The sequence below is a fragment of the Lonchura striata genome, chromosome 3 (genome assembly GCF_050655825.1).
Source record: "Lonchura striata isolate lonStrDom1 chromosome 3, ASM5065582v1, whole genome shotgun sequence".
NCBI lineage: Eukaryota > Metazoa > Chordata > Aves > Passeriformes > Estrildidae > Lonchura > Lonchura striata.
In genome coordinates this window covers 67,356,567-67,379,443 of record NC_140705.1, presented here as the reverse complement: position 1 = coordinate 67,379,443, position 22,877 = coordinate 67,356,567, and the positions used below count along the sequence as shown (strand labels likewise).

Genomic DNA, 22,877 nt, shown 5'->3' with positions numbered 1-22,877 from the left:
ATACTAAAATATATGCAGTGAGCAAAACTTTAGTGGGAACTAGGTCTCCACATGGTGGGCAGCTGTGACAATTAGAAAAAGCAGGCAAGTATAAATAAGTCCTTGATTTATTAAAAAAAACATTCACTTCTCTCCATATAATTTTGATTTTTTCGACTATCTCTTTGGTTTACTGCCAGTCACTATTTAATTTTTCCTTATGCCTGTGTTCCACTGCTTTTATTGTAATTTGTTAGTGAATAGCATTTTCAAATTTGAATGGCAATAGCCATCAGTGAGAAAGAATGGGAAGAAATAATATGGGACAGCATAGATATCTGTTTGTAGCAGGAGCAGGTTTATTTTATAGGCCAAATTCCAAGAAAAAACTTGTTTTGTGATTCTTCTGTTTAGGATTTCAGATGAAAGTGTAATTACTCTGGTTAGATCTGTTGTGAGATTTTTTGAGTAATTGTATCTTATATGTGAAACTCAAAAGGTACCTTAAGATCTAGACTCTACAAAACCATTGAGGAAAACAAATGACACCTTGCTTCAAACTGGAGTAGCATAATTTGCAGGTATCTAGGGGGTTTTTGCCAGAGTGAAAAAGGCCCAATTTTATGCCTACTAGTCTGAACCAGCACAGCGTATTTTGTGGTCCTTATTAATAGTTCTTTTGTGCAGGTGACTGTCCAGTTCTCTGTAGTAAAGTTCTATTTTCTGTTGAATTATTATTTAGAGAAAGAAGCAGTTATAAATTTTGTGGTATTTTTTTTTCCTTAAAATTCATAAAATAAGTAAAAGTTACACTAATCTGTAACATTTCAAAATTTTTATCTATAAAGAAATTTGCAAAACTGGCTGCTATTATAATTTTGCTGCAGTTCTGCCTCTGAATGATTTTTTTGGCATGTCTTTCATTGAGGTAAAAGTAATTTTCCCCCTTTTTGCCACAAGCAAACACATCTCAAGAGGCACATCAAGTCTTTCAGTATTGTAAACTCTGGAAGGAGAAGAGTAAGGGGCAGCATCTACTGGTACTGCAGAGCTACAAAGTGCCTAAAGCCAGCTTGCATTTTTAAGGGCTTCTTTGACTCTCCAGTACTTTGTATTGGTTTTAGCCTTGTTTCCTGGCATAGTTCATGTAATCAATAATTCCTTGTGGTGCTCTGTATATGAAGCTCCTTGGAGGAATGAAAGTAATTGTGATATCCTTGGTGGCAGCACTGGAAACAAGTGGCTGCCCCTCTCAGAAAATAATAGCTATTATTTTTTGATTATTACAGTCAGCATTGTTCAGTGAATAAACTGAAAGAATTGTAGGAGTGAGTGCAACTTGTTTATTGATGACTGTACACCTAAAAAAAAATCAGCTACAGGTGTTCCTGACTTTTAGAGACATCATAATGAGGACTATGAAATAACTGAAGCTGGTAAGGTTTTTCTTTTAAAAGAAAGTATGTCTCTATGCTTGTAATATTGGACTGCAGTGCTGTTTTAGAGATAAATATTTTCAAAGGGATAATAACAAGGCTGAGCTCTCAGCATAGCAAAGAGCAAAAAAAAAAGAAAAAATTCAGTCAGATAAAAATTCTGGTCTCTTATTAGGCTAAAAAATCGGAATCAAATTTTGCCTATATCATTAACATTTCTCAGTTTTACAGCTCATAAATAGTTTTATTGCTTTCTGCACTGTATATTGCAGAAACATCTTCAGCATGCATCTCTGTCTGCAGTGGTAGTATGGAAGTACTGCGTGGAAAAGGTGTGAGTAGAAGACAATTTGCTAAAACTAAACAGCAGGAAATCCTTAGGACTCATCATTGTTTAGAGATTTGTTGGTTCCATTTTGCTAAACTTTTCAGTCTACACCATTGGTACTTAAGATAAGGAGAACCATGGCATTTAAAAAATAATTATATAGGATCATAAAATTGTTTATGTTGGAAAAGGCTTTTAAGATCATCAAGTCCAATCATTAGCCTGGTATTTTCAAGTCCACGACATTATAAGCCAACATAATAAATGCAAAAGCTATTTTAAAAAAATCTGCAAATTAAGTTCTGATAAAATGAAACTGCTATGCAACACTAGGAATTTAGGTATAGTTTGTCTTACATGTATTTCATCTCAATGGTAAATTTAAATTTTTAATTACCAGTTTTTCCTTCTTAGCTTTCAGTTAGCAAGGTGAAAAGAACACAGTGGCGCTGTGTAAGGTCCTGCAAAATGTATATTGGTCTGTTTGCAAAATAGGCCATGAAGTATTTTTCCACCAGACTGTGATAAACTGATGGCTATAGCTACAGTGTAATCACTCGAGATAATGTGCCTCATATAAACACCTCACAGCTCGCTTAGAATGGCTGGATCTGGGATAATTAGTGTTCAGTTCAAGTTAGCAGCCTACATCCATATCTACCAAACCTCTCAGATGTAGGGAATGCTGAGCTCCAGGACAGCTTTGATGAATGGAGACAAGAGATCTCTGAAGGCTGCTCTTAAGATATCAGTTTTATTATGGATGGTGAAAGGTCTTTCTTGGAGCTGCCAGATGCAGCACGTGGCAAGGCCTGAGGGGATGGGGGGGGAGAGACAAGGGGTAGAGAGGATGCTCTAGGAGAAGGTGGAAGTTCCAAGAGAGGGGAAGTTGCAAGAGAGTGGGGATTCCAAGAGAGCGTCTGGCTCCTCAGGGACTCTTTATCAGGGGGCTTCGATGTGGGCTGAAACAAGACTTTGGGCCAATGGGGTCACAGGCACTTGATGTTTTAGGGTAGGGTTACAGGTGTGGGATGAAACATATATTTTGGGAGTTGAGATGGAGCAGTCCATTTGACTTTTGGACTTATCTGTAGGTACGGGCATTGTCCAACCAGTAGGGGAGATTGTTTTCATCCTGGCTATACTATTGTAAATCTTTTGCTAGGCAATTATATTTATTTATCCTTCCCAACATCTCCCCCGTTCTGATGAACAACTGAAGATATTAAATATTGACTTAATCACTATTTTCTGCACACTCTGAGGTATACATGGTATTGCTTCTAAGACTATATTTATTACTATTGGAATAATCAAACTTACTTTACAGAGTTCCTTAGCTAAGGTGCAAAGCTCTAACCATCAAATAAATTGTTCAGCTAAGATGGATCATCTGTTATCAAATCACTGATTATGGTAGAGGTGGCATTTACTTCTTTACTGAGCCAACATCCTAACTTGCTTGACTGCTTTAGTGTAATGGAAGAACTTAACTGAGGTAACATTATCAAAACCTTCTGGAAAAGGTCCTCTAATTAAACAGGTTGAAAAAGGTTTGTTAGGGCTTGTGTCAGATAGATGGTACCAGAGCCTGCAGACTGGGCTAAAGCAACCCAGACATTTGTCTTTGGTTGACTTACAGGTAAAACTTCAATAAAAAACTAAAACAAAAGAATAAAAGCAGCATGCAGTCTGTGTGTTAACTGACCTTGGGCCTCACATCACTGCAGGCGTCATTAACCTTCAGCTCGTCACACTAAAGTCTCCATGCCCATGGAACTATTAAAGCTTCCAGAGTTCTAGCTGAACAGGGAATATGAAATGGACCATCAGCACTGGTTTTTGCATTGATTTTAGGTGGCTTGTGCACTCATCATCACACCAATGGATTTTTAACCAAATGGAATCAGACAGTTTAGACATTAGAACTGAAAATGATTATAAAATACTTCTGCATTTCTTCCTTAATATCAAACTTTATAGCTATGCTTAAAGGTAAGTGCAAGATGAATAAACATCCCTTAAGAGTCTTTAGTATGGTAATACACTGGATTCCTTTGAATTTAAATCAGTGTGCTCTGCAAACCCTACTAACATTGACCACATTTGATTTTGAATTATGCCGATTACTCTGAGATGCCTCAGTGCATGGGAATAATTTTCAGGCATCTCTTAGACTGTCTTTAGCACTGAAAAGCCAAGACCAGGGAATGTACTAAAACCTCCTGTTTAATTATCATACTATACATCTACATTCTGAGCACATCTAGAATACATTTTTATTTCGGGTCTTCAACCTTGAACTACAAAAGGTGAGCTACATTGTTGTCTCTGTACAGAAAGACTCTGAGTTGTTTCAGCAGGAAGCCCAGACTGAATAAAATACAGTTCTTCTGGAGTTTTCAAGCTTCAGAGGTTAGATTTTTCCAGCTAATCAACTAGCAGCAATGGCAGAAATGCTTTGGCCACTGAAACAGTTCAGAATTATGTTGCAGTAGGAAGTTGCTCTGTGGTCTTACACACTTCCAGAGACATTTCTTTTCCTACTTTTTGATCTATATGTGCATGCTGATTGCTTTTCTGTCTGGCTCATGAGGACTGTAGTTTGGTACCTGGTTGGTGTGCACAAGTTGCAACTTTATAGCATCACTTAGTGCCTTTTGGAAGCAGCTCTGCCTTTATGAAAAATACAGTACTTTGCAACAGTCAAATGGGCAAATTCTTTGTGAATTCCCCTCATAATCTTATGATACAATATAAGCAGAATTTAGTAATAAAATGCATGCTGAACTTGGCTTCAACATAAAGGAGAGCTCCTGGATGGGCCTTCAAATTAGAAGAGGATCTATATTGGATTTATTTGGCCTTTTGTTTTTTATTCTTTGAGATTTTTGGGGGTTTTTAAAGAATTCTCAAACACACGTCTAGATTCCCATTTTTCATATGTCATCAAGACAGCCTATCTTCTGCCTTTGTTGATACCAAATAACCTCTTGCTTTACAAATTCCATTTCAGAGGAACATATTTCTCCTTTTACTCTCATTAAATGGGAATAAAACACTTGTATATTTCTCTCTAGGTGCACATAAAGGAAAACTGTGGTCTCTAAACAAAACTGATATGTAAAATAATCTTCTCTCTACTGATCTTTCCTGCTCTTCCATCTCAAATTACAAATTAAAAATTCAATAACCCATATGTGTTCATATAAAATTACAATATTTTAAAACTTTAAAAACCAAAAAATTAAACCAATGTTTTGCTGAACTTTGATGAAAGTTAAGCTTGGCCTAAATACTGCTTTTAGAGTACATATTTATTTTTGGTTGTTTGATTTTGTTTGTTAGGACTTACTGTGTGCTGATATTATATAAACACATCTAAGTTATTCTATTATTTTAGCTAGAAAGCATCAGGAATCAAGAGGGAGCAAACAACTCTGGGATAAGAAACACCAGTAAACATTCTCAGATGTCAGTAGTGAGTGTCAGCAAAACAAAATTGGCATGAGCACAGTGTTCAAAAAATACTTCTGTAGGCTGGTGCTGGTACATCATTATTTTGCTGGATCCATACTTGTGCAAGAATCCAGCATGTTTCTTTTCCTTGGATATTATTCAAAATAATCTGCTCTTTATTAAAAACATAGAAATATTAAAAAGAAAGTAAACTTTACAAAACTATGTGGTGTGCCTGGACAACTTGCCATCAGAAAGTGTTTCAAGACACAAAGTTATATTTTCCTAGATTTTGCATGGCATGGCAAACATGATGAAACTACTTATAGAATGTTCCATGCACTGTTTACAATAGGTCCTCTTTATTTATTTGGTTTTATAATCAGTGCAGAGTTTACAAATAGTATTATCTCTTAATACTCTTATTTATGATCATATATTGTTACCTTTTTTTTTTTTTTTTTTGTTAAACAAAGTGCAAAGGGCAAGGAATTACCATTGTAATCAACAATCCTAATTTTCAATTTTTTTAAATAATTCATCTTACTTAGCATGGGAAATTCATATTTTCCTTTGCCTAGAAAATTCAGGACATGATTATATAAGTGAGTATATGCAATATACTAATCTATGGTAGGTTTCTCAAGTAATACTTATGTTTATATTGAAAGCTTATTTCACTAAAACCAAAAAGCATTGCTTTATATGGAAAAAAGAGAAAGCCAAAACTTAGGTCGTGAACTTATTTATTATCTGTAATAAGAAAGTTTAAAATTCCCTAATCTTAGGATTTATCAAATTATATTTAAAATGTTCCAAATGCTACAATTAATCTTAAAACCTTCAAAACTGCATCTATTGGTGTTCTTTCAGTTACAGCTGAACTGATTTAGATCCATATATATATTTTCAAATGCATGTTTTTGATGGTAACTTATTTATGGATCATTCATAATTAATTCTGTATTTTTTTGTTTCAATCACAGGGGTGGAAAATATGTAATTATCAGGACCAAATTATTGTCTGACCAACTATTTTATAATCACTGAATAATTTCAAAGGCCATAATAAAATAACATTGCCTATTTTATTATTTCACTAAATACAATATATCAAATATAGGTATACAACATATTTCCTGCCTCAAAGTTAAAATTATATAAAATAGTTGCTTTTGAGTTTTAATTTAGGTTCTTTTATTATCTTTTGGCAAGACCATAAACTTTAGAAATTTCAAGACTTAACCAGCTATTTTCTACAGGACACTGACTGTTGAAAAATGCATTTTTGGCTGCTGTACTTTCTTAGGAGAGCTTAAGCTGTAAACTTAGCACCTTCTACAGTATATGGGAAATGGCAATAAAAAGCCATCACAGTGTGTGAGACTCTTCCTAAGAAGAACTACTCAGAACATGCTGAGTAGTGAGGTGGGATCTGTAGCACGTCTCTCATGCAAGATAAAGGGAGGGAAACATAAAGGGAAGCAACATCTTCACTCATGAGTTTTCTGCTGTGTTCACTCTGCAGCCTTTGGCACTCACTGCAGTTGGATGAAAAAAACTATCTTTTCAATACAAGTTTGAGGTCAATCTTTTGCTTGAAGAGAACACATTCTTCCTGCTCCCAAAGGGTGTCCCAGCACAGGTCTGAAGCACAATTGTTGCATTTTCCCCAGCAGTGCTGCCAGCAGAGCCCTGCATTGCCAAAGCACCAGTGCTCAGCAGTGCTCACAGATCTAAAGGATTTTGCAGAGAGGAAGGGGCCCCCCTCCTTCCTGGATAACTTGAATATTTTCATGCAAATGAAAAGATCTGCAGTTTGTATCATCTGTTCTATTCTGCATCTGTCTTGGCAGCTCCTCTGAAATCCTGACCCCAGGGAAAGGTGTTAGAGAAAGCCAAAGAAAGGGTTCTGTGCTTCTCCCTCTCTACACGTCTTGGAAGGCTAGGATTTTTAGGAGGAAATTGTATGTGTTTTTGAGTAGTTCGTGTTTTCCTTTCTTTTAGGGCATCATTTTTAACTAAGTAGCACATAATCGAGCAAAGTTATTGAACCCTGTGTAGTGTCTTTATACTCAGTGTTATTTTAGTAGTCAAGTGTGATTTTAATAACTGCAAACTATTAATGCCAAAATATTAATGGATTTAAAGGATTTTGTCCTCTGAGGTCTTCAGGAGAATAATTTAAAGGGTTTATTTTTCCTTGAGGACTTTTTTTTTTTTTCCTGAAAGCTTTTAATTTTCAAATATCAGTGTTTTCTACTTTTTTGTACACTTGAAGGGATTTTGTCAGCTCTCAGTGAAAATTAAGATCTTTTCAAATGACCTGATTATCCTTCTACAACATTGTTGATCTAGAGAAGGAAGAGGAGTGGGAGTGACAGCAGCATAAAATATGAGACAGGGCGGAAAGATGTTGACTAAAATCCTGTGACTAAGGCTTCACAATAAATGAGTTTGAATTCCTTCAATAAATTATATCTAAACCTCACTTGAAATCTCAGTAAATAGGATGGAAGTTTTGTTTAGGGAATTGTCAATATTTCACTTATTTGGCTTCCCAAAAAAGTCTGCTGTTTCTGCAGACTTTTAAGATTGATGATACTTTAGCCTGTCAGATCCCCAGGGAGCATTTCAGAAATTAATTCTGCCTCCATCCACCTGCCTGTGGCAGAAGGGCTTTTGCTCAAACCTGAGAGAGAGATTTCTTTATATACTGGGACTTGACCTTTTCAGTTGTTTAAACTCATGGCTTGGTTAGAGATGCATCTTTTTTTCTGAGCAACCTACATTTGCTGCAAGTCGCAAGGATTTTTCCCTGCACACTATTTATGAGAAATGCTTTCTTCTTGAGGAATAATGTGCTTCCCACCTCTCAGGTTAGACTGAAGCTGCTCTCAGCAACTTTCACCAATCTGTAGAAAATCAAAGGCTCCTTCTTACTTGACATAGATAGCATGTGAATGTGGTGAGGGCATCCCCAGCCCAGAGCTGCTGTGCCCTGGCAGCTCTCCTGGAAGGAGCAGTTTCAGCAGCACCTCTTCCTCTGCCCCAGCTTAGCCCTATGCTGTGTCCCTGCTCTTGCACCCATCTTGTGTGAGACCACAGGAGGCTGCAAAGGGCTGATCAGGCTCAATGTGAATTGCTCCGGGCCTCAGGGGTGGGGGACTGCAGCCACTTTTGCTTCAATTCAACTGCTCCATGTTTGGGGCTGCATCTACTCTAGGTACCCTCCTGAAAGTGCAGTCCCTCTCCTCTCCCACATTTGTGTTTCTCAAGACCCTTCTTGATCCTTTCTGCACAAGGAAATAATTTGAATGCAGTTGTACTGCTGGCATTTACTCTTCTACCTGCTTGTGTTCCCTAAACTGGGTTATAAAATCTGAAGCTTCCCTTTTCCTAGAGATTGTATCTGAATTTACATTTTTACAGTGTTTAAGTTCTATTTCTTTCATTTAAGTGACTTTTAGTTGCTCACAGTGTTTTAATCACTGGGCAAGGGCTACTTCTTAAACTGCCCTAAAATCTTCCATGAAAAACTGATGGTTGAGGGTGGCAGGTTGGAGCTTGGGGTGCATTCCTCATTGTAGATTTGTCCTACTCTTCCAACCTTAGGATCACATCACATTTCTTCTTCAGGAGGGCACTGTTTTCACAGTCCCTCTGCATTCAGCTCTTCTGTGTGAGCCTGCGGCCCTTTTATTTTTCCCTGAAATACAACTGAAGATCAGCTCTCTAAGGTTTACATTATATTTAATGCCAACATCTAAAAGCAGGCTGGGATTCATTTTGCATTTAAGTATGGACTGTACAATCCTACAAACAGTGATTAGTTTCCAGTTCACTCCTCTGGTTCACTCCTCTGGTGATGGCACAGTGACAAAGGTTAGTGACTTGAGGAAGCAGAAGCCCATGGTATCCTTAATTTAAATGAATTGTAACTGCTGTGCAGCCACACTAAACATTTATATTCTGAACCTGGAGAAAGCTGACAGACCAACCAATCTGCCACCAAAGAGAAGTTCCATTTTTACTTCCCTGTTTCCAAGATTCAAAGTAATGTGACATCTTTTGTCCCTTGTCTTTTTTTCTAAAAGTAGAGGTAGATATCCCTTGCACAGGACACATTGCACTTCACAGCAATAAACTGATGTGCCACCATTTCTTTTCACACTCCAGAAAGAATCAAGCATCTTTTGGTCCTGACTGATGGGCTTGGATGAATGAACAAAGCTCTGGGTTGACCACTGATCTGGGCTTTCACAAGAACCATTATTTTATTATTGCATGGAATCCAGAGACAAGAGAGTAAAGAGTACATAGAGTAAAAGTGGTGGTATCTACATTGCACATGGCTGTGTCGCTAGGTTCAGAGTATTTCTATATTTCTGTGAATGACTATAATTCTTTAGTCTCCTGGATTGGATTTGGAGCCTGACTTGTATATTCAAAATCTGTGGCAGGATTTAAATTGTCTTAATTTTCAGTTTAAAAGAAGACTTATATTGTAAATGCAGGTGAACCCGGTGGGAAGAAATGATGATGTCTGACTCCAGTTCAGAAGGCTGAATGATTTCTTTATTACAACTGTACTATAATACATTAATATAATATAATATTATTTAAAGGAGATACTAAAACTACCTACCTACTTTTTCTAACTACCTAACAACTTGTGACCCTCTTGTGAGAGTGCAGACACAGGTGTAATGAATTTGCCATCAGGCTCAAACAATCCTCACCAGAATCCAATTAAGCAATCACTCCAGGTAAACAATTCTCTAAACACATTCTACATGGGAAAAACAAGGAGGAGAAATAGAAATAGTTTTATCTTTCTTTCCTCTGTGCTCATTTATGAAAAATCTTGAAAGAAAGAAGAATGTGCCTACCACAGACTTAGTGCTGACAGTGGATTTCATCAGCATTTTTGTGTTGGTTAGTAAGTATCTGCAGAACTACTGTGTGCTATAAGATTATTAATGAAAAATTATAAAGACTGAGTACTGGCCAGATTCCTCAGCAGAGACCGTGGAAGGATATTTCTTCATTTTGTGTCTCTGCCAAGAAGTGATTGTCTTTTTACCACAAACTCAGAGTTATGTGCAATAGTACCCACATTTGCATGTGACTCAGAATTAAGATCATTTATGCTGTTTGGATTACTGGCTGTATTCAGGTTGATAGAAAGAAGTTGAATCTTTTATGACCTTCCAGCTGTTCCAGAAAGAGTCTACTTAACTGAACACTTTATTGTGGCATTTGCTGTGTTCTGAATTTATTCTTCATACTTGGCAGAGGGATTACTTCTTAAATAAAGGCAAATGTATCTTTTTATCCCTAATCACAGATGTTAGTAGTGCTGCAAGTGGTAATAAAGAGCAGAGATAGAATCACTTGTCTCTACACCAGTGCCAGGATAATCTTATTTTACTACTGCACCTTAGCACTTATAATAAGAATTCACTTCCTTTTAATTTATTCCAACATGACAAATGATTTAGCTGTATTGCAGTATATGTTTGGCTTTTTTTTTTTGCTAAATTTTATTTCTCATTAAATGATGGCAAAATGTTTATTTTTGTTTGTGTAATATTTCCATAAGGGTTGACACTAAAAACCTATGGTTGTATACCCAAAAGCTTAATTTTAATTTTGTGAAATACTGCTCATCATAACTTCTTAAAACAAAAACCAAAACCATATTTTTGTCCTGTGGTTACTTTTTGCTGACTTATAGATAATGTAGTTAATATAATACAAAAAAGTAACAATTGCCCCACTGTTGCTGATTGCAGCAGCAGGATATGAAAGTAATATTTGCTATCTTTTTCTATGTGAGCAGCATTAATGGATCCTAAAATGAAAACATTTTCCAAATGAAATAGCAGACGCAAAATTCTGCAGCTCAAAACGGGAATTGTCCAAAAGGTCAAATCAGGCATGGCTACATCCAGGAGCAGAAGCCTCATGGTTTTGCAGGAAGGTGCAGAAAATAGGTTTCACTACTTGCTTGATAATATATGTACTTCTGTATGTGCAAAACCTTCTTGAGATTTTTCTGGATTACTCACTCTTCTGAAAAATTTCATTGTTGATTCCGTAGGCATGCTGTGTTTGTCATTGATCCACAGGAATTCTTTTTTCTTGGATAATGTTTTCATTATTTTAGTAAATTAAATAGGTTGAAAAAAAATGAAAGAGTAAATAGAATTTTGTTTTCATATTGAGAACCTAAAGCTCATTTGGGAGATTTCTCTCTGGAGAGACTGTTTTGGAAGTTATGCCAATCCTTTCAAAATAATTGTAATAGTATTTGCATAAATATTATGCAGAATTGCTGAAAGGAGAACTCTGGATACGATAAATTTTACAGTACTCATTTACAAGGCTCAGGAACAGTAACACTGCATTTCTATACTAGTCAAGTTAATAGACATAGCAGTCTTAAGTTCATGGTTTGTTCCTCAGTCGTCCTTTTGGACCTGTCATATTTGCCATTTCTCTAACACATGCCTATCAGTACGCAGCCTCTGGATTAGACCTGAAGTAAGCTTATTTTTTTCAAGCCACTGGGTAATTCTGACTGCTTTGTCTGACGTTTTTAGTATTGTGCCATGGCAGCTGACCTATGTAAGTCAGGGATTCCTCTATCACCAGCATCCTGAAAGATATCTTGGAGCATCCTTTCAGCATATGCCTGTCAAAGGTAAGAGAGGGAAATGCTTTCTGTGTATTAAAAATGTAATAACTGATATATGGAATTAGAGGATAAACTATTTTCGTTCTCAGTTTATGAAGGCTTTGAAAGAGCAGCTGTGTGGGCCTGTCATGGCATCAGTAGTTTTGTGTAGATAACATGCTATTCTCACTGCACTCTTCTTAAATCCTGATGGAAATTTGTGACAGGTTCTTCTTGAAATCTGTTACAGTACTAGGACTGTAATAATCTAATGTGGCAAAACTTTTGTCCTTGTATCAAGGGATTTTGCCTGTACAAAGTACTTAGTAGCAGCAGTATCTTCTTGGTGCTTTTATTTTAGCTCAAAGAGAAGCATTTTCTCTTACTGCAAATGCTGAAACAGACAGTCTGCTTCCCTTTATCATATTTAGTGTTGCACGAGGAGTAGATAATCCTCAATTCAAACCGATAAGCCTGAAAGGGATTTCAGCTGCTTGTTTCAGCAAAAAATATTTTCTCCACCTGCTTTAGTTTATCTTGCTCATGAGTTCTGTTAATGAACAGTTGTCAGTGTAACAGGAGGGTATATTTTTTTCCTTGCATGACAGACATTCTGTCTAGCTGACCCATCAGTGTGGTGCGAGATACATCAAGAAAAATAAATTCTGATCAAGGCAAAAATATGGTTATGAATCATTCTCATACTGTGGAAAAAAAATTTCTGTCCTCAGTAAGAAACATCATTTCATACGCAAAATCAGCTTGGAGAAAACAGCATAAACACATGCTCTTAAATAGATATTGAGTCATCCAGGAAATTCACACATCAATCCTTTACAATTAAAGACTAAGGCAGTCAGTTAATGAACTGGCTTTTGCATTAAAGATCTTCTTATGTACCTGACATATATTTACGTCAAGAACGGGTTTCAAAACTTAGCATACAGTTTGCATAAATGACTACTGTTCTGGTGATAGCCTCTCTCAGATCAAAGGGCACTAGTTTTATACTACAAGACTGAGAACACTTCCTTTTACAGTTTTTTATCTTGTCTGTAACATGGGGGATGCAGATCATATTCTTAATACTTTGGTAGTTTCCATAGTAATCCTTGATTATAAATAAAAAAATATATGTTTTCTTTCTACCTGAAAGCCAAGTTTAATGTACAGTTCAGCAAGGAGAAAGCCTAAGTGATGCTGAATTTGCCAGCTACTACCCCAACCATTTCCATGGCTGTCTTCACTGCCTGATGGTTTTCATAACAATGGCTGGCAGGCTTTGGGTCTGCTATGAAACTTGTACTTCAGGCAAAGCATTCTTAAAGTACTCACTTCCTAAGATATACCATATTAAGCTTGTTACAAATATTTTCAAATGCTCCAGATTTTGCTTTCATTTACCTTTGTTAAAGCATAGACAGAAATCTCCAGTGAAAGTAGACCAAGACAGGCTTTTACATTAGGAGCATTATAAGGTACATTGCATTATGCCATTTGTGCTGATACAATTTTGTTAGATGAGAAAAACAGAGGAGAGAGGAAGAAAGACAAATTCATATCGAGTCAGAAGCACTAATACTTAATGGAATTGTTCTAAGCACCACATATTAAAAGAATAAATGATTTTTCATATAAAGAGCAACCACAATCTGGAATTTTTAGATCTCCCACTTACATGAGTAGTGCTTTTCCATTTGTTATAAAGAAAGATAATATTTTAAATAGTATTATTGGAAAAAAATATTAATAAAGATGCTTCTGCAAGGTATTTCATTTGAGGAAGGCAAAAGGAAAGGAAATTTATTTGGTGGTTCAGTGGTTTGGTTGTGTTTTTTTTTTTTTTTTCTCTTCATTAGTTGTTTACTAGAGTAAACTATTTCAAAAAGAAAATGTAAGTTCAGTTCCTTTTCTGGCCTATCACCAAGGGGTGATCTGGGATTTTTTTCCCTCCAAAAACTGAGCAACATACTTACTGTCAGGACCAAATCACCTGAATGGTACCTGCATACACCTACCCTGTTCCAAAATCAGCACCTACACTCCCCACTGAGTAGCACATGATGCATATGCTCATGCAATAACCTTGTCAGGAAATGCAAAGTCTAATAAAATTTTTTCATCCTAGAATAAAATTATTTATGATGTGCATTCTCTAATGTTAAAAAACTGATTGCAATGAAGTGGCTCAGAGTATCTTTATTATATTGCCTATGAATTATGTTATTACAGCCAAAATTGTGAGCATAGGAATTCTTCCAAGGGCTCCATCCATTTCAACAAAAGAAACTGCAATTGTGTCAATAGCCTGGCTGCCCTGCCCACTGAATCCTCTTGATATTTCTGTATCTGAACCAAGATTTAGAAGGGAGATGTAATAGGAAAAAAAATAGAGGTCAGGATGGCAAAACATGTTCCTGTCTCTGCAGCCTGGTAAAATATGGCTAAAATAAACTTCAGATAATGTAACGTTTTTAAAATACATAGACAATAAAATCACCTAAGTCCTCAGCTTGTGTACTGTGGAGAAGCGCAGTGCTGTAACACAACATCTAGCTACAGCTCTGTTTGCTGGTTCTTGTGGTCAGAGTGAGGACCTGTGTAGTTTTACAGAAATTATTTCATGTCTTCATTACTTGAACTGGAAGACAAGTCAGAACTTCCCAGACCCCATCTCAGTTCCTCTTCATTGGTGCTGAACTTTGCTCTGAATTCATGTGTGCTTGGCATTGTTTGTTTTCTCATTCCTCTCTGAAATTTCTGTCAGCTGCTTACAGTTTACTATTCCAGATAATTAGGTGACAGTCTAATAATTGATTTGTAGGTGCTTGCTAATTAAAGTTAATCATGTATGCACAGTTGTGATTTTTTCTCATTTCCAAGGAGTGTGATCACAGCCAATGAAAAGATTTCTGGAGGGAGTGATTCAGTGTGTGTGCATAATTTTCTTGAAAACCAAATAAACGCTTTTCAGTTTTCTAAATGCTGTAGATTTATCTACCAGTTGAGCTGAATATGCTGCCAGTGACTGAACAGATCAGTGTCTTAGGATATACCTTAGTTATTATACCAATATTAAACTGTAATTGAATCTAATGGAAACCTTGCCTTAGTGGGTAAAGCCTGGGACTGGGAATCCTCAGACAAATTCCCAGGAGCATCAAGCACACGTAATGCAAGCTTTGGTGATTTGAGAACTGGAATTTTTTTTCAAAAATATTTCAGTATCAGCCTCCTTATGTACATTCCTGTACCTGTCTTCATTCTTCATTCTCCAGCCCATAGTTTATCCTGTAGGTGTAAAGCATTGGAGAGTTGTAGTCTAATATTAGATTGTAAATGTCAAGGCTTGTCATCTTCTAAGTGTTAGCTGGTAAATATATCCAACCTAGTTTTGAAAATCATTCCCTGAGAGATCATTGTGGATGTCTCCCTTGTCTGTATACCAGTAGATTTAAACTCTTTATGTGGAGTTTTAGACCATCATATTTGCATCTAAATCTTCCTGTGTATTATTCCCGCTGCAGCTGTAGGTGGACTTTGTTTAACTACATATTTTTCCATGGTCTTTAATCTCCCCTGGACTTTGATAAGAATGGAACTTTACTGCTGGTTTTTTGGGTTTTTTTTTTATTATTATTATTATTTTGGAAATGAAGGGGATAAAGGATATGCAAATCACTTTTTTCTATTCTCTGTATGTCAGGAAAATATGATTTTTCATTCAGCTGCTGACATAGATTTAATTGGTTCTGAACTTTAAAAAAAGACTTTCCCATGTAAGGAAATGTGGGCTTTTTGTTTCTACTGTGGATATGGCCTTGGATACCAATACCAAAGTAGAGAGTCACAGTGAGGCTGAGAATGTAATGGTGAGAGGGGTGAGAGTTCAGAGCTGCAGCTGGGGAGGCCACCTTGTTACCTCCTGGCCTGGACAACAGGTGATAAGTTCTTTCACTGTTTTAAAGAAAAAATGGGTAAGGAGGTTCATTTTCACTTCCTGCCTCAGAAATAGGTTGGCAGTCATCCAGACAAGTATATCAAGGGAAACTTCATCCCTGCAACTGAGGAGTTTGGATCAGTTTCTTTCACACAACACAGGCCTAAAGTGCTTTTAGTACCTTTGCTATGTCCCTGCCACCTTTGCTGCATGTTTTGCTTTCCTCATCTCCTGGGTGATTAGTGCAGAAGTTGATGCTCCTTTCTCACCACCTAGGAATTGTCATTGCTCATAAGAATTTTCATCTGAAAGTGAAGTGTGCTGAAGTGCTTCAGGAAGCTCAGCTGCAGCCATGGCAGTGTAAGTCCTTTGCTGAGCAGTGTCTTAGAAATTGCAGATGTGCATCATGGGCACATTCATTTTCCAGAGGTTTTGTCTTTCAGTTTTAGGTTTTGGGGTTTTTTTCCCCTGCTGTTTTAGTTACAGCTCTTAGTAACCCATTGTTAGAATTGTTCATCTGTTTGTACAGCTTATATTTGGTGATCCCAGTCCTGCCCTGGCTCTGTGCTGGGCTGCAGCCAGGCACAGTGGTAGAACAGGAGTCGGGGTTAGCCATCGTCTGTGGTGCTCACCAGCTTTGTGTTGAGGAGAAGCTCCAGGGGTGAGTAGCAACATGGAAGTAATTCTATATGGCTTTAAGTACAGAGGGGATCAAAGGAGCAGGAGGGCAACTATTTTCTTAGTCTTGTGCAACTGCTAGGGAAAGCAAGAGAGGACAGTGATTGGAAGAATAAGAAAGGGTTTTTCAATTTTTTTTGTGCTACTTGTCTGTGATAAGTTGCTCTGTGCCACTTTAGTGATGCAGAACAGCCATAAAGTTGGTCTAACATGTTTTTCCTGCATTTAATGCTTCACCAGAGCACTGCAAAACAACTGGAGTGTAATGATGAATCAGTCCTGTTTATTTAATTTTGTTTTGCATACTTGAGCTTTACAGCAATAATATTAATGGCAAAACTGTGAGAAACATTCATCTTTGTTTATAGCAGAAGCTGAAATAATTGGAAAAAAATGTTTTCCCCCGTTTTTCAACTTTTTCAATTAAACTGCATTTGAATTTTTAATCCGTTGGGACTCATTCTTCATTATCTTTTCTCAGGGTTGCATGTGTGTGTCGTTTCCCCAAAACTGAACTGCTTAGGGCTGAGTCACTTTACATATTGCTTAAATACAAGACAATGAAGAACAAATACATGAACAAATAGAAAGAACATTGCTATAAAAGTCCTCATCACCTTATGCAGTTATAATTATTACATGTTGTATTCTTCTGTATCTCTGTTTTACCTTGGATATCCTCTTACATACATTACTGTGCATATATGGTACTTAACTGTAGCTTAACTACATATTGGATCAGCTTTTCAGCAAATAGACTCTGGTGATGATGGAGAAATTGGAGGTTAACAATGAACATGTTGTGGGTCCTACCAAAGACTTCAGACTGTTTCCATTGATTTCAAAGGTGATTTTAGCAATTTTAACTATGGAAATGAAGCCTTGAATTGTGAAGAAGATTATCAGCTGAATTCTTTAGTAGCCCCATAGAGAGTTTTTGTTTCAGTTCAGATCTTCTTTTGGGCTAACAGTTTGGCTTTTTCATTTGTATTATATTTATTGCTCCACTGCTTCTGATACCGCAACAAATTACTACCAAATTTGGTAAATCCTTTATTTGATTGCATTTGATTATTTGTTTTTTAAGACAGTAATTTTACAAGCCAAAAATTGAAAGGTGGGCTTCGCATATTTCTGTTCAAATTGAAAGAATTTTTCTCTACACTCTTTCAGTTTATGGTGGTTGTGTTTATTCATTCTCATCCAGCTGTAAAGGAAAAACTGAGGATCAAAAATATCTAAAACTGAAATGCAACAAAGTTTAGTAAAATACAATATCTCATCATGCATCAAGTATTTTCCCCTTCCAATGGCTTCACCATCATGATGAAATTTTAGGAAAGGTCTATATTTGTCACTTTTCTTAAAACTTATAGACAGAATCTCTCTTGCTTTATTGTACAAGTCAAGTCCACAGAGATTATCCTGCATTATTGTGAACCATGCTCCTATCCACCAGCAAGAACACGATAAACATCTAACTCCCAAGCTCTGTCAGCAAAACACAACTGCCAGCTTAGAGATTCTCGTACACAGATGCTTTAGTGCAGTGCATTGTGCTCCAGATTGTGTAGAATGATGGATACACAGTGCTTGCAGGGGAAAACACAAGGCACGTAGATCAAAAAAAAACATTCTATTCTTTGCCAGAAATAAATCACAATGATTTCTCAAAACTAAGATAAATGCTTTATTTACTTGTGGGTTTTCACGGCATATTTAGCTTAAGTTGAAATTTGGATTTCATGGCTTTCAGTGCCTGCCATTATCCACTTCATTACTGAGAGCAAGTTCTGGTGAGAAATAAGCCCACTGTTTCATGTAGACACTTATAGCAGAAATTCTATTACTTCATTAAGCAGGTACCATCTGAAATACTTTCTGTAAATCAGATTATTGTAAATATCTGAAATAAATCCACATAGGAAATCAGATTTTTCTTAAAACTGTTAGAGAATAAACATACCTGGAGAGACAACCTACTAGTAGTCCTTTTTTTATCAGGTTCTACCACTTAGAAGTCATTAAAGTTAGTTTTAAAGGATGCATCATTTTTACTCAATAGAGAAAAGACACTATCCACTTCTTTGGAAGAATCCATGCAAATTTAATAATCTGTGTGTATATATAGCTGTCTTGTAATTTCACTGTTGCCTTCTGCAAAGTTAGTGGTATTTATTTTATAGTAAAGCTTATTAGTATGTGCGTACCCACAGATGCAAAAAGTTCACTTTTTTGATAGTACAAAAGTTTAGCTCAATTTAACTTGCTTTTAAGCAACACGTCTTCTTGTTTTTTGAAAGTAAGGAGAACTTCAGAGATATTCATGATGGGTTTTGCCACTTATTCTTGGAAGCTGGAATGTTACTCTTCATTTCACTTTTCAGTAAACTTGTTGTGCTCCCAGGTCTTAGCATCAGCTTTTTCCGAATTCTGCATCCCAATGAGTGGCTGCTTTCAGGCTTGCCAGAAGCAGTGTGCCCACATCCCTCCTGGCCTTGTGCCCTGGAGAGCTCGATGTCCAGTCTTCACTAGGTGTCACCAGCATGTTTTAGGGAATGCCGTGAGGGTATTACACTGCCTGGCCATCTGACAGGGAGGGAGGTGTATTGTGACTGCTTCCAGGCTTAGTGTGTGCTACCGAGTTTTAAACAAAAGCCTTTCAGCCTGAGGATCACTGGCACAAAGTCTTCCAGGTTTTCTTTAGAGCCAGGTTCCTGTGCTTTCACTGGCAAGACACACTGCAACTGGGTGTTCACCTAACAGCTCCTGGGCTGGAGTGTGGAATTGGCACACAGCTGCCCTGCTGTTTCCTTCTCTGCCCGAAAAGAAGAACTCAGTGCAGCAAAGGGAGCTCCAAGCTCTGTGTTAGTGCAGGATGGTGCTCAGATCTGCCGCGCCACTGCAGAGCAGCGTGGTTTGCACTGAGAAGGGATACTATGGCAGCAACTTGTTTACTTATTTTTATTTCAGTTTTCAATTCTAGATTTCCAGCGGCCCATTTGGAACTTGGCGAAACCCCTTTGGAGATTCTGTGCATTTAGACTGAAGTAAAAGAAGCAAAATCTTGCTTTTCTATTCCAGAGGAGGCACTGACAAAATGCAGCTTTTTTAGAAGGACAACTTTTGAAGTTGAAAACTTGCCTGCTTTCTAAGTAATAACTCTTTCAACTCAGTATTGTGAATTGTTTACATTTCCTCTGGCAAATTTAAAGATTTTTCTTTTGTTTATTTTTTTTCCTTGGTACTTATTGGAGGATTTGTACATAAAACTGGAAATATAACTTGGTAGTTAATTAGGTTTGTGGCTCTCCATCAAAAAGATCACAACGACTTTAATTCTTATTTGGAGTCCAAGTTGTCATGGTTATTACCAGACTTCAGTTCTCCAGAAGTGCAGAAGATGTAGTAAATTTGCTGTATAACTTTAGGAATTTCATGAATAGAGTTGAAACACCTTGGTAAAGTGAACATGTGCTATTTTCTGTGAAAATGTGATTTCTTTTTTTTTTTTTCCCCTTGATAATGGTTTTATTCAAGAGCTTAAGTCCAAGAACTTTCTATGAACACAGCTATAATTGCTTATGAATATTCCAATTATTGAGAAGGCAATGGTAAATCATCTTGTCTTCACAGAGAAAGAGGAGAGTCATTGTGTGATGAAGACTGTGGGTGGGAAATCAGGACTTTTGAATTTTAAATACTCTTTTTGCCATTCATTCTGACTTTCAGCATTCACTGGTACTTTTCTTGCTTCAATTCTTCTAAATATGTCAATAATAGAAAGAGTCACCTTAGAGGGTTACTTAATATTTGCAAAATGCTTTTCAGCTTTTAGCAGAAAAATGCAAAGACAGATTAAAATTATTCATAACATATTATTGTCTTCTTTTACTTGTGAAATATTAAAATAAAAATTAAGTTAGTTCTCAATGGTTTCTTTATGTAAAATTGCTAATAAAAAAAATATTTTAATTATCTTATAAGTAGAGAAATACTAACACACCAAAAAGTAATACAGGAGTTTTTTTAAAATTTATTAAGTTCTGGATTTATCATTATTTTCTAATAGACCATTTTGGTTCTTATGTAAGTAAAAATAAACTCAGTTTAGTTATCCATTGTCTTCAGTTGAGAATTCAATAACATCAAAATTAGAACAGCAACAATTTTGAGGACTTTCAGTCAATTATTAAGAAAAAACAAGTAGTCTGTGGCCAAAGAAGTTCTCGAAAGGGTTTTCAGTTATTGGCAGTTGCTTTGTTTTTTTCCTCGGTTCAATATGATTGGAAGTACCTTATATTTCAGTAGGTTTAACTGTCATTTGTGCTTCTTTTAATTGTGAAACTTCAAATATGGTGTCTAGGCAGAGTTAAGAAGAAAAAAATTACACTGTATTATTAAAATGAATAGCTACAGTTAACATGTTAGAAGTACAGAGATATAAAATGGAATATGTGAGAAAACTGATTTTTTTTGTTGTTGTTTTTTATGTAAGCTTCCTCTGATCTGGTGACAGTCACCAGATCAGAGGAAGAATGACTAAACGGCACAGATTGCTAATTATATCACTCTTATTAAGGATATTCTGGTCTCCTACCATGAGAAAGATGAGGAAGAAGTAAAATCCCACACAGCTCACAACGCTGTCAGTGTTACCTCTTTCCAATGATGTAAAAAGTTTTTGAAATTTGGGTTCTTCAATTCCTTCTGACTTCTATTTAAATCTCTTCAGAGTTGTTAGGTTCAATATTTCTTCTATATATTTTCTAAGATAAACATGTTTTAAATTAGTGTCATATAGATCAATTCAGGAGCATCCAGCCCTGAGACCATTATCTATGAAAATGTGAGACTCACATTCAGGAGAGGACAGGGTGGAATTTATACCAGATACTCCTCTCTGACTCACATAGTGAGGATACTTTGCCCTATTTTTTTTTTTTTTTAATCTAATCACAATATACTTTTTGCTTAGTGTGTGGCTGTTCTGTGTGGGTTATCTCCCCCTCTTCAACTCCTACTACCTGAAGTTCACTGTCAGTGTCTTAAGTGAATTTAGTATCTCAAGTGAATTAAGTTTGTCTACTGCTCTGTGACTTTATTTCTTGTTTTATCAAACACTGTATAAAACTGATGAGGTAATTCCAGGTGAAGCAGACCAAATACCCACCCAAAATATTGTCTGATATTTATTAGATATTAAAAGAAATGTTATTAAAAGATATTAATTAATATTAATATTAATATTAAAAGAAATGTTTATATGACAGTTTAGTCCTTCTTTAGAGTGATAAAAACACTTAGGACAATATCTGCAATATACTTCCTATGAAGTAATTTTAGAACGCCTTCCAAAATATGTCTGACATTTTGAGAAGGATATATCTCTTCTGCAGGGAGTGTTATGGATACTATCAGTTATGGTGCAGCATGCAATGTCATTTAGATCTTCAGAAAGTAAAATGCCCTAGTTCCATTAATCTGAGAAAGGGGAAAAAAAAAACATTCATCATCTATGAGCTTCCTTAAGATACACATCATATTAGAAGAGTGAAATAGATGTCAATTAACCATATTTACTGTGGTTTTATGATGGATTGTTACTCACTGAATTGCTTTGAAGCAGTAATAAAACATTAAAATGGTGAGATCAATTCCAAACCCCTTTTTACTCATTTCTATGGTTGTAGTCGTGTTTCAGCTGACATCTACTTGATAAAATGAGGTGCTATTTTCTTTCCTATGTACCCCAGCCTGTGAGCTGAGCACCACTTTGTCAAACACCATTTGTGAGACTAATGCAGTTTTCCTGTGTAAGAATTACTGATGTATCTCTGAAAGAAGGATCGGTGTCTTTGGGCTCTGTCAGGCAAGAGGATGAGACCCATCCTCAGTACTTTTACCCAGGAACAGAAGGCACTCACGAGACCCAGCAGATACATCTGAAATATGGAAAGCAAGTGCCAGAGAGCAAAGCCTGATGGCCTGATGGCATTTTAGCACTTAATATGCACATGATGGCAAAAGAAATCAGTAAACATGTGCAAACCTTAATGACAGCCCTGAGAGGTGATGGCCATCCTATCTGTGTAATAGATGTGTGGCACCCTTTGTCCTCTCAGGAGTCTGGCATGTTGGTGTGAGGAAAGCATCACTGTTTCCCTCTCGGCATGGACTGGTATGCCAGATGTGCATGCAGTACTCTTGGTAGAGAGAGAGGAGATTATTTTGTGCTCACAGTCTCTAATAAAAGCAATCAATTAATGTGAAAACTCTTTTTGTGTGTCTGTATAGAAAAATAACAAGGTTGATTCTGAGTGTTGGCCTTGTGTTAACCTGTATTATGTAAAAATGCATTGCCAAAATATATGG

At 36.5% G+C, this 22,877-nt stretch overlaps 1 protein-coding gene across 25 annotated transcripts in view; it reads left to right on the top strand.

Annotated features, from left to right (window-relative positions):
- CHRM3 (cholinergic receptor muscarinic 3) overlaps nucleotides 1–22,877 on the top strand; it is a 267,267-nt gene that overhangs the window by 148,131 nt on the left and 96,259 nt on the right. For 2 of the 25 annotated variants that reach the window (XM_085576765.1, XM_085576767.1), the window contains one exon: nucleotides 11,811–11,911. The exons of 21 other annotated variants lie outside the window; for them this stretch is intronic. The gene's annotated coding sequence lies outside the window, so the exon portion shown is untranslated. 2 more of the 25 variants (XR_014954285.1, XM_085576763.1) reach the window with 2 other exon arrangements.